The following is a 12040-nucleotide window of genomic DNA, read 5'->3' as shown; positions in this document are numbered from 1 at the left end:
GCATTATTAGAAGACAGGGAAAGTAGGTGACGGAGTCTCATTGTAAACCGTGCATCCCCTGAGTTCTTGGGGGTGTGTCTTGCCTTGTCTTCATGGCGTATTGCTTTTCTCTGCTTCCTGTTTGCCATGGTGAGACCTGTTCTTCTCAGCCATGCTCTCTCCACATGATGGAGTGACACCTCTGAAACCGTGGACCGAAATACATATTTCCTCTCTCGAGTTGTTTCCTCTGGTATTCTAGTCATGTAGCAAGGTCCTGTCCTCATGTCTAGAGGGGGCTGCGGCTCACACAGAAACAGCTGAGAAACAGAGGCCACCCAATTCTGAGTTACTGAGCTGCAAGTCAAAGCCAGACAGACTGCTCTAGAGTCTATGTGGGTGCCATGCAGTGTGCTCAGCTCTCAGCGTGGCTGTGCGTCAGGACACAGAAGGCTCTGCTCAGAGTCCTGTGATGCATGATACAGGGCTCAATGCTATTGAAGCAGATGGCAGGGGCCTGTGGGTGGGGTGGGGATAAAACCTCTTCCACTTCTAGATAAGGAAACTCAGACACTCTCTTGAACTCTTAGTAGGTCAAGAATAATGTTTCAAAGAATAAAGGATTGGGAGACCCAAAGCACAAATGTGTGGCTTGCTTCAGAAATGGCCTGTTCAGTTTTCTAAGAACTCAATGTTAAGCTTCTGGGGGCTGGAGAGATAGCTGAGTGATAGGAACATTGCCTGCTCTTCCAGAGGACACAGGTTCAAGTCCCAGCACCCACATGTTGGCTCGCAACTATTATAACTCCAGTTCCAGAGTATCACCTGTCCTCTTCTGGTCTCTGTGGGCACCAGGCATGCATGTGGTGCACAGACATACATGCAGGCAAAACACTTGTACACATAAAAACTATCAAACTGAAAAAGTTTGAAGTAGTTCTCCTGGGGGCCAGTCTAAAGCAGTCTCCACTGTGGCTTCCCCATGCTCCTGACCACAGACCCATTCTCCTTCACATCTTCACCCACTGCACCGAGCCAGGATGGAGGCAGTGACCAGACCCCACAGCCCTGTGCCAGCTGAGGATGACAAGATTACCCACTGTCCTCTCAATTATTGAGAGTCATCTATCCAGTGTCCCTGAAGATATGGGCCATGACCAATGTCTTGCTGGAGAAAAACCCACAATGATTTGTCCACATCATTAGAGAGGAGAGTTCTTCACTCACAAATGGGCTAGGGCCTCCATAAAAATATGAAGTAAAAAATTTAAAAAGCTAACATTATACAGAGTATAAAGGCAATTATAGGCAATCAGCCATATGAATGTAATGTCATGTGTGTTTATAATGCATAGATAAGACTCCAGAAAGGCACATAGCACACCAGTATCTCTGCTTACACCTGCGTTCTCAGACGGGTCAGGAATGATGTGCAGGAGATCACAAGCTGCCTGAGGTACTTCTGTGCCTCTGGAATTACCTTTAGAATGAGCTTGGGTTACTTTTCATTAACAAGAAACTGTTTCTTGATGTCTCTCTATGCTGCTCTGATTGTCCTGGGATTTGATAAGTAGACCAGGATGGCCTCGAACTCACAGAGATCTGCCAGCCTCTGCTTTTCAAGCACCAGGATTAAAGGTGTGTGCCACTGTGCCTGGCTTTGAAAATGAACTTTTAGCTGGCTTTGGTGACTCACATCTTTAAGCCCAGACCCCAGGAGGCAGAAGCAGGTAGATCCCTGACTTCAAGGCCAGCCTGATTTACAGAGTGAGTTCCAGGACAGCCAGAGCCACACAGAGAAACCCTGTCTTGAAAAGCCAAACAACAACAACAAGCTAAACAAACAAAGAAACGAGGATGGTGAGTGGGCCATGGGGGCACTGCACGATGGCACCACACAGTGGCACTGCATGTGGAACTGCACAGAGGGACACTGCATGGAATTCTAGCACTCAGGAGGCCGAGGCAGGATTGCCCACTCTCTAATTTAAGGCCATCATGTTCTACGTAGTAAGTTCTAGACTGATGGGGCTATATAACAAGACCTGTTTGCAGACAGACAGACAGACAGATAGACTAGTCAGGAGCTTCTTTCCCCGCTCCAGACAATGAGACAGGATGGGCGCTCTCTGACCAGGAGAACCAGCTAATGAAATCACTATTTTAGGAGGATGGATCACAGCAGGGTGGACTGGGAAGGTGGAGGCCCAGAGACCCGCTAGAAGGCTATTTGGAAAGGTCGACTTCCAAGCTGCCTGCGAGTGTGAAAAATCTCTGAGTGCATTACCAGGAGGGCCATCCGACTCCGTTTATTTTTATCCTACAGAATACAAGGTCAGAAACAAGTAAAGCACTTTCAGATGAAATTATTTTTTTTAATTGACACCGCACTTTACACAAATATCAATTCATTTGTTCAACAAATAGTTCTTGGGAACACTGGGCTAGCCTGAAAGCAAGGCATGCATTCTTCAAATGTGCATGTTAATTATAGAGATGCCTGCACTTCACTTGGGCTTTCAACCATCCAGCCTCCGGCTTCTCTGAGCCTCAGAGTGATCTTACAAATACTAAGATTCCCAAGTTCTAGGATGCTAAGAATCCAAGTATTGACTATTGTGGGTATCCTTACTAATGCCACTAACGTGGAAATGAATAGTTTAAATCCAACTGAATTTGCCCCCAAATCACCCTGGAAGGCAAATGGCAGAGAGAGGAATCTTTCCAATCTCAGGGGTTGAATTTTTACATTCAGCAGTCTAGTCTCACCCTCAGCTGGTTAGTAGTGTCCAGAAAGAGTTCACCACTTGCAAGAGTGAACTTGTCAGGGTGTCCTCCTGACAGGGGGAGGGCATTCTGCAGCTATTAAAGGAAATGGAAAGGACAGGGCAGTGGAAGCAGACAGGGTTGGAAACCCAATGGGGGTGGGTGGGTGGGGACCCAGCAGGCCTGGTAAACTGGAGGGCTAGGCAGGTGATATCTGAGGACTCTAAAGGGGCTGCCTCTTCTCAAGTTCCCCATGTTGACCCGAGAGGAGCAAGCCCACCAAGCTTTCAGGAGAGGTGTTTTAACCTTTAGGCCAAACCCTCCAATTTTTAAAAAGCCACTTGAAATTTGTTTTTGGTAGTTGCTAACTAGACAACATTCAAAAGCTTAAAAATGTAAATGGAGGCTTGGAGATGGTTCCGTGGGCAAAGGCTCTTGCCAAGCAAGCCTGGTAACCTGAATCCAATCCCTGGAACCTTTGTCGAGGTGGAAGGCAGGAGCCCACTCCACAGCTTGTCCTCTGAGCTTCACATGAGTTGCATGCACATGCGTGCTCACACACACACACACACACACCTTGCACACACCCCTTGCACACATACCTTGCACACATACTTTGCATACACACACCTTACACACACACTCCCCATCAGTCCACCATGAGCTTCCTCTTCCTTTCCAACAGTTGCATGCTGCTCTGCTGGGAGAACAGCTCAGCACTTAGTTTATCTGCCTCCTCCCAGTGGACATCTGGATCCTTCTCTGACCTTCAAAATGATAGATGATATTTTTAATGTTTAAAAATCATGCAGATCAAAAAAAAACACCCTTGGGGTGGACTTTCAGGCCAAGCTCAGGGGTCTGTGGGGCAATGCTTGGGTCTATAAGCTCACTGCACCTGGAGGCAGCTTCCAGCATGTCCCGTATGAAGATAGTAGTAAGATCACTGGCAGTAGAAGTGATCAAGTTTGGTAAAGAATTGTCCAGGGTGATATGAAGAGTCAAGCTACCCTGCTTGTGTAGTTTCTGCTAAGTCTAAGAACACTCAAGGTGGGAATTATTTAGGCTGCGCCCAACTGGCCACAGAGAGGGAACTGAGAAATGGCCCCATCCTGCAGGCGCCCCATTCTCTCATGAGTATATTTATAGGGAACTTTCTCAGTTTGTGTCTTCCAATAGAAGACACCAGATAATCCCCAAACTTTTCGTAATTTAAGTCTCAGGTCAGACACTACCATTTGGGGAAGGCTCTGCTTCACCCTGCCCCCTACTCAGTCTTTCCAGATTCTTCCCTTGGGACTTTTCTTAGACTTGGTGAAACCACAGTATGTTCATCCTGTGTCAGCGGTAAACTTGACCCTCACACGCACCCTAGCACTCAGGCACACCCAGTGAGGGCAGAGACTGTCCCCAGGGGGTCCCATGGAGTCAGTTGTTACTGATATCACCTCTTCTTTCCAATATATGAAACAACTTCAACAACCCAGTGTTTTCCACAGGAAGCTGGTGGCCGAGCCCTGGGTCCCAGCTCTCCTACTGTGTCATAGCTATTCTTGGCATTTTCCCCAGTACCTTTCAGCAGCCTGGGTGCACAGACATTTCTCAGAGTCTTGCTTTCATTATCCATTATGACTCCACTCTGAGGGAAGAGGTATTTAGCTGCGTCTGATGAGCCTCCAAAAGTCTCATAAAAAGTGGGTCAAAGGAGGTGTTCCCAGTGGAAGGATGAACAATTGACTGTTCAGAGCTGCCTGGCAGCCGGCCAGAGGAAGCTTGAGTGGGAAGCAGAGCACATCTGAGCAGGAAGCCTCCTTAGAAAAGCTGCAGTGTCTCTCAGGATGAGGAGGTCCCTCCATCAGGGACTCTGAACTGCTTCCCAACCCTGGACACTGCCCCACAGCTCCAAGTCCCTGGGTTCACTGGCCAAAAGCAGTGTAGAGGTTTTTGGTGTTTCTCTGGAACTTGGGAGATGACTCAGGTAGCAGTTGCTTACCACACAAGCTTGAGGACCCAAGCTCACCCCAATTTCTGTGTGTGTAGAAGGTGGATAGTGTTCATCTGTAATCTCTGTGCCAGGGAGGCAGGACAGGCAGATTCCAGCACAGCTGAGTGGGTGACCACCAGGCACAGTTAAAAGTTCTAGCTCAAAAATAAGGTGGGGAAGGATCAAGAAAGACTCAACACTTACTGCCTCTACACTTACAAACACACGTGTCAGAATGCACATATGTACACACACACACAGAATTGTAACACACACTTATACAAAAACATCCGTGACTGCTCAGGCGCCTGCCCCAACTGCCTCTCAGCCAGATGTCCTGACAGCAGATGTCCTGACCCTCTTTCTGTTGACTTACACAGGCAGGATAAAGACCCTCTGAGAGTCCCCAGAAGAGTTTGGCTCCCTACCCTCCACCCATAGAGAATTGGCACTGGGAGAGTCTTTGCGTTGTACACCAAAGGCAGAGGTGGAAGACTCTTTTATACAAGAACCAAGGTATGTATGAAGATAGATGCTAAGAACCTGCTCAGCATCTATGCAGGGACTGCTTACCTGATCTTCACAAAATGCCAGACACCAATACTGACACCACCATCCAGAGCGCTTGCCCTATGTGTAGTGGGTCTTGCTGGGATCATCAGTATTACAAACCAGAAATTAAAAACAAAACAAAACCCTAAACATCCGAGGCAGGCAGCAAAAATGACCATTCTCTCATGTCATAACTAGAAATACTGAGACTTAGAGAAGACACAGACTTTGCCTAAAAAATAAGAGTACTTAAGTGGCAAGGTCCAGACTTAACCCCACCTCTGTCTCCTGTTCCAGGGCTCATCCTCCTGTCCTCTAGCTTCTGCTCAGATCCAAAGGGCAGGAGTGTGCTTTCTTACGTGGCTATGTTTGGGGTACTGAGGCTCCAAACATTGAAGGCAGCAGGCAGAGCTGGAGACTCAGGGACTTGGCAGCTCCTCGCTCTGCCTTAGTGGGTCTCACCCGCTGTGCTATAGAATAGCCTCTGTGGAATGGAGGGAGAAATGCCAGAGAAGCCTCAGAGCCCGGGACCCAGGCCACTACCACAAAGACCCTCCCACACTTGTTGGGCCAAAGGAGACCCTCCTCAGTGTCCTGACATTCTAAACTGCTGATGCAAAGCTATGGTCCCCAGGGAAGAGACCACAGGGGCCTAACTCCTTTGTTCTCAAAGGCACAAGGTCAGGTGGGCCCAGCTGGGGACAAGACCATCAGCTCTTTGACCAGTGGGGAGGCAGGCAGAAGCTAGGAGCCTAGCACCGCCCCACCTGCTGTCCTCTCTTGTAGGCAAACCCAGTAGCTGCCCCATCAGCAGGCCTGTGGCCCAAGGACACACCTGCAGATAATTAGTCCCAATCAGGACAGGCCCAAACTGCTGACAGCGCAGGAACCGGCCAGCCATGTCACCAAATTTGCAAATGGTGAGCGGTTTCTGAAGCGTGGCCCTGGCTGGCAGAGCAGAGGTTAGCTTAATATTTAATGTGGCATATAAACAGCACAGAGAAACTGACCTGTTTGCTAAGGGGACTTTTCTTGGGCTGCCCGGTGTGTAAGAGCAAGGATAGGGACCCCTCCCCCATTTTGGGGGGACCTAGAAAGAGGTACCAAGGTGGCTGGCGGATCAGCTCCTCCCTGCCCCCCGCAAGACTTCTGTGTTCTCCAGGCAGCTACTAACACAGGCTGAAGTAGAAGAGGAGACTGGGCCTACAGTGAATGTTTGTGGGGTTTTCAATGATGAGGGCCACTGCTGGCTGGCAGACAAACAGACCACATTTCTTTTGCTTTGGCTACTGCTCTGTCCCACAAAACATTCAAGTAGGTGAAATCTGTTTTTTCAGTCATTTGGAACCGAACTTCATTTTCAGGTAAATGTGAACCTATGGCCTCCACCAACGTTTCTAGGACCCCAGCTACTGTGCTTCACTTGGAGCTGTGCCAGGAGTTTGTCAACCTGCTGACATACCATAGTATCAGGATGAGCCCACAGGAGTCCCCAGTCCACACCCTTTTGTACATGTGTTCTGTGCATGAACCTCCTCGGTATGTTCTGCAGTGTGGACTTTCAGAATATACACCTAGCAAATACACGTCATTTATCTCTTCTTTTGCTTCATAGTTCAGGCGTGGTATTGTTTTGATTTAGTTTAAAAGTAGATGTGAAAATAGATATGGTGGTTTGGTCGGAAATGGCTCCCATGGCTCATACATTTGATTGTTTGGTGCCCAGTTGGTGGAACTGTTTGGGAAGGATTAGGGGGTGTGGCCTTGGAAGAGGTGTGTCACAGGAAGGGAGGGTGACATTGAGGTTTCAAAAGCCCATGCCATTCCCAACTTCTGTTTTTCTGCCTTAAGCTTGTGGGTCAGGATGTGAGCTCTCAGCTACCGCTTCAGTGCCAGACCTGCCTCCCTACCTGACTGTTGCAAGGCTCCCCACCATGATGGCCATGGACTTGAATCCTCTAGAACCATAAGCCCCATTGAACACTTTCTTTTATAAGTTGCCTTGGTCATGGTGTCTTATTACAGCAATAGAAAGGTGACCAAAACAACAGGTTATATTCTTTGTAAACAGGCATCAAGAATATTAGCTCTGTGTGAGTGTGTGTGTGTGTGTGTGTGTGTGTGTGTGTGTGTGTGTGCCCACAGAGGCCAGAAAAGTGCACAGATTTCCTGCACTGTAGTCTCAGCATCAGGAGGTTGTAAGCCACTGGTCTGAGTGCTGAGAACAGAAGCCTGACCTTCTGAGAGGACAGCAAGCACTCCTAACCACTGAGCCATCCCTCCCTCCAGCCTTTTGACTATCATGGTAGCATTGTATTGCCTGTGAGAAAGCACCCTAACTTAGTTAGCTGGTTTCTATTGTAGGGTCTGCTTTGGTTCTGTTTCTTTGCCATTACAAACCACAGGCAAAGTCATCACTGCAGGCCTACAGAGTTATAAGTTCCTTAACATGTACATAGAACTTCTGACTCAGTGGGTAAACTTAAATGTATTTAAAACCTTGAAAGACATTGCCAAGTTTTCTTCCAAAGGGAATCACATTAATTTATATTCCAATAGCAATCCAGGAATATATTTTTGCTGTACCTTTTCCAACACCAAGCCTTAATACAGAACTGATGGTCTCAGTCCCATGGCTGTTTTAATTTGTAGCTTTGTGGTAATGAGGCAGGGAGGGGGGGACATCTCCCATGCACTCTTGAGGCACGCAGTTTTTCCCAGTAAACTACCCATTATCACCTGGTTTTTCTACAGACCATTTTTTCTTATTAATTTTTAAAGTATTTATTTTATTATTTTTAATTGTGTGTCTGTGTAGGGTGTGTGTACACAAGTTAAGTACCTGAAGAGGTCAGAAGTGTCAGATTTGGAGTTGGAGTTACAGATGGTTATGAGCCACCTGCTATAGGTGCTAGGAAGCAAACTCAGTTCCTCTGCCAGAGTATGCTCTTAACTTTTTATTTGTTATTAAAAGTCCTTTATACAGAGCCTAGAAAGATGGCTCAACCGTTAAGAACACTTGCTGCTTTTGTAGAAAACTTAGATTTGGTTCCCAGAACCCAGGTCAGGCAGCTCACAGTAACCTGTAGCTTCAGTTCCAGGAGATCTGACGCCCTCTTCTGGCCTCTTTGGGCACCTGCACACATGTGGTACAATACAGATGAGCAGGCACACACATACACATATAAAAACAGTGCCTAGCAATATTTTGTGTGTACACAAAGGCTCCTTATATACTAAACAAATTAATGTCTGCCATCTCTATTACACCCCATCCTAGTTTTGCTTTTGGATTTTTTTTATACAAAAAGATTTACATTTTAACATTTTTTAAAAATTGTTTGTATTTGAAACATTTTAAAAGCCATTTCTATCCTAGGATTATAAATTTTTCCTTTTTTTTTGTCCTGGTTTATTATAGCTTTGTCTTTTAAAGTCTTGGCTAAGTTGGAATTGGTTTTAAATGAGACATAAGTATACATGTTTATGAGGTACATTGAGATATTTTGATATAAATTACAGTGTGTCATGACTAAATCTGGCTAATTAGCATATCTGTTACCTCACAACCTATTTGTTTCCATAGAGACACTGAAGCAGGGATCTGACCACTACATCTGGACTATTTCTCCACTGCCCACCTTGGTCACATGTCTGAAGCCTCAGCTTCTACAGTGGTTGTGGTTACTATAGAATTATCATGTACTTTTATTTTTATTTAAAAATTTATTCCATTTAATGTGTGTGAGAGAGATCATCAGGCTTGGCACAAGCTCTTCATCCACTGAGTCATCTTGTCCTTAGTCATATATTTTAGAATGTCCTAGAAGCTCTACTTAATTCTTTACTTTAGGACATCTCTAGTTATCCCTTAGTGTCTGTTTATCCCGAATTTATTTAGCACTGCTTTGACAATTTCTCTTAAAGTCTGTTGGTGTTTACTTGGGATTGCTTTAAGGTAAGAGGTTACTTGGGGAGTGGACAGACATCTTTCTGACAGTCAGTTTAGGAATAAACACCTCCTCGTTCTTTTGTGACACTTACTGTTGGTCTAAGTTTATTATCTGATATTGTATATATTATTGTTGAAGTTCTCAGTCTTCTATTGTGTTAATTATTGTTGATTTATAAGAAAGCTAATGACTAGGCTGACCATTAGAATATGCCTTCCTTTTTGAATGTTTGTTTTTGTGTTTTGAAACTGGGTCTTACTATGTAGACCAGGCTGGCCTCCAACTCCCAATCCTCCAGCTCAACCTCCTGACTCTGGGATCACATATGTGCATTGCCACACCCTGCTCTAGAACGTGCCTGATGTTTCAGGACTAAGCACAGCCCTGACTTTGGTCAGGGATGTTTATTCTCCTTCCCTGTGTATCATGTAACTTTCAAATAAAAAAATCCAAATCGATTCAAGCTAATCTTTCCTCCAGGGTTTATCTGAAAACCAATCTGCGTGTCCCCATGCAGCTTTCTGCAGATCCGCGAGCTCCTGCAGCACCCAGCTGGCCTTTCAAGCTGCAGCTCTGGATCTGGGTACAATGCATAGTCCTTTCCATGCAAGACTTCTAACAGGAATGAGGCGTCCTTTGCTGTAGATCATGGAAGCCTGTCTGGAGGAGCTGTTGCCACTGAGCCCCTATATGTCATGACCGGTGGCACCACAGCCCGAAAGGACCAGCTCTTCTAAGCTTTTGAGAAGTTAGAAAGCTAGATTTTTTTTGTTGTTGCTGTTTTGTTTTGTTTTTAAGTCTTGGCTCAGATATTCTAAAAGCCCCATGAAGTCCAGTTAGATTTACCTAAAGGCTAGGTTAACCTTGGCTTGAGAGCCTGCTTCTCATTCCCACAGACACAATTTAGTCTTGGTGTTCACTGGACTATTAACCACCTAAATGAGCATGTGCCCAAACCCATTTCCTAAATCCTGTCCCAAACTCCCTCTACAGTACGGTCTCCTCTCAGATCTCATTTGAGTATCACAAGGACCCTGAGAGCTCAGAAACATTTCATGGATGGAAGAGCATCCAAAAGCAAAGAGCAAGGAAGTCTCAGCCCTGGATGGGCCCTCTGGCAGTCTTCATGGTACAGTGACAGCACACAGGTCCTGTTGGAGTGTAGTACAGCTACTCATTGGCTGTGATCGCAGGCAGTGTGTTCAGTCACTGTAAGGCTGTTGCTTCACTTATGCAATGGAGATGAAGGTAACAGTAGCCACCTCTCAGTGTTGCCCTGAGCTATCCAGCAGAGGGCCTGAGACTCAGCGAAGGGACAGAGGCCATGAAGCTGAGCTAACCCAGGTTGGCTGCCTTTCCCTTCCTAGACCTCTTTAGTTGTCTATAGGTCCCTGAGAACAAGGACAAGGGTTTTAGAAAACTAAAGGTGGCTCTAACTCAGCCTTTACTCCATAGAGTGGGCACAGCTGAGCTTGGCTTCTGTACCTGTATAATGGGAACACTGTCACTGAGGTTCCTGATGAACCCCACAGGGGACCTCAGGAAATTCTCGCTGGCTGGAGCTTACTGGTTGGCACCCCTCTCCTTACACCTCCTCCCCGAGTCTCAGAGGACTGTGGGCTGTACCCTACAAGCACCGAGAACCAAGTCTCTCTTACTCTATCTGATACTTATGTGGTATCCAGACCAACAAACAGGGTTCAGCTCCCTTTAGCCTGAGCCCAGTACTGACTTAGATGCTATGTCTTAGAGACAGGTCTCCAGTCTGGTCACTAAGGGACCCTTGGGCCTCAGATCTTGCCTCATTCATCCCTCCTCTGCAAACTGGAACACAACTAGATTTCCTGGTCATGGCTCTACCTTCAGGTTATGTCCGTCAACAGGGATCTCTGGCTGGAAACTAAACTCCAGCTCAAGTATAGCCCAGCAGCCTCCACTGTCTGTACACTCTTTATTCTGGAGACTCTCCTGCCTCCTAAGTGTAGGAAAAGGAGATCCCCCTGCAGTAGCAAGTCCCTGCAGTGACCAGCATGAGGGGATTCTGAGCACTCGCAAGTGACACATTCACTTACCAGATGTTTGCTCTATGCTAGGCAAAAGTCCAAGCTCCTCATGGGTGGGAAGCTGGCCATTCTCACAAGAGTCCTGTGCAATAGCCATCACCACCGTTCCCAGCACACAGATTAGAAAACCCCAGCTGGAATCCTGAAACAACTCACTGGAGATTGCTTGAGTGACACACAACAGGTTGGAGCCCTGCAACGAGTGGGTCCCATCCTGGGGATAGAACTTGGGCCCAGCACATACTGGGCAGCACACTGCTGCTGAGTTGCCCCACCAGCCTGAGGGCCTGTACTCTTAATCTTCACATTGATGGTGGTAATGAAGGCTGCCAGGGACGACAGCCCCGACACCCAGCACCTCCTCGCCCCTCTGTCCTCAGCCTCTGCTTGGAAATCTGAAAGGCTAATGATGACTTACAAAGAGTCCTTCTCCTCTTGGAAGATGATGCCAACCAATAGAGTTTCCTGACTCACGAGAGGGAGAGATCCCTGGCCCTACAGGGACCCCTCTGACAGTACTTATTTTCACCTCAGCACTTATTTTTCCTTTAGTTCAATTGAAACAGTATGCAGCCATGTCACCTCATCCACAACCTGTGTCCCCAGCAGTCTGCCACCTAACCCCATTAAAGCAGAGGGCAGTCATGTTCAAAAGCACCAAGAACAGCTTCCCACCTCACACGCATATTCCCATTTCTCTCTCTCTCTCTCTCTCTCTCTCTCTCTCTCTCTCTCTCTCTCTC

The 12040-nt window shown here is 46.8% G+C and overlaps 1 protein-coding gene across 2 annotated transcripts in view; it reads right to left on the bottom strand.

The window, feature by feature from the left end:
- Positions 1–12040, bottom strand: part of Pax5 (paired box 5) — a 177284-nt gene that overhangs the window by 62598 nt on the left and 102646 nt on the right. The window lies entirely within an intron of this gene.

Source organism: Grammomys surdaster, unplaced genomic scaffold (genome assembly GCF_004785775.1).
Source record: "Grammomys surdaster isolate TR1022 unplaced genomic scaffold, NIH_TR_1.0 199, whole genome shotgun sequence".
Lineage (NCBI taxonomy): Eukaryota > Metazoa > Chordata > Mammalia > Rodentia > Muridae > Grammomys > Grammomys surdaster.
The sequence above is the reverse complement of the archived record's forward strand: the minus strand, read 5'-3'. Positions and strand labels throughout refer to the sequence as shown.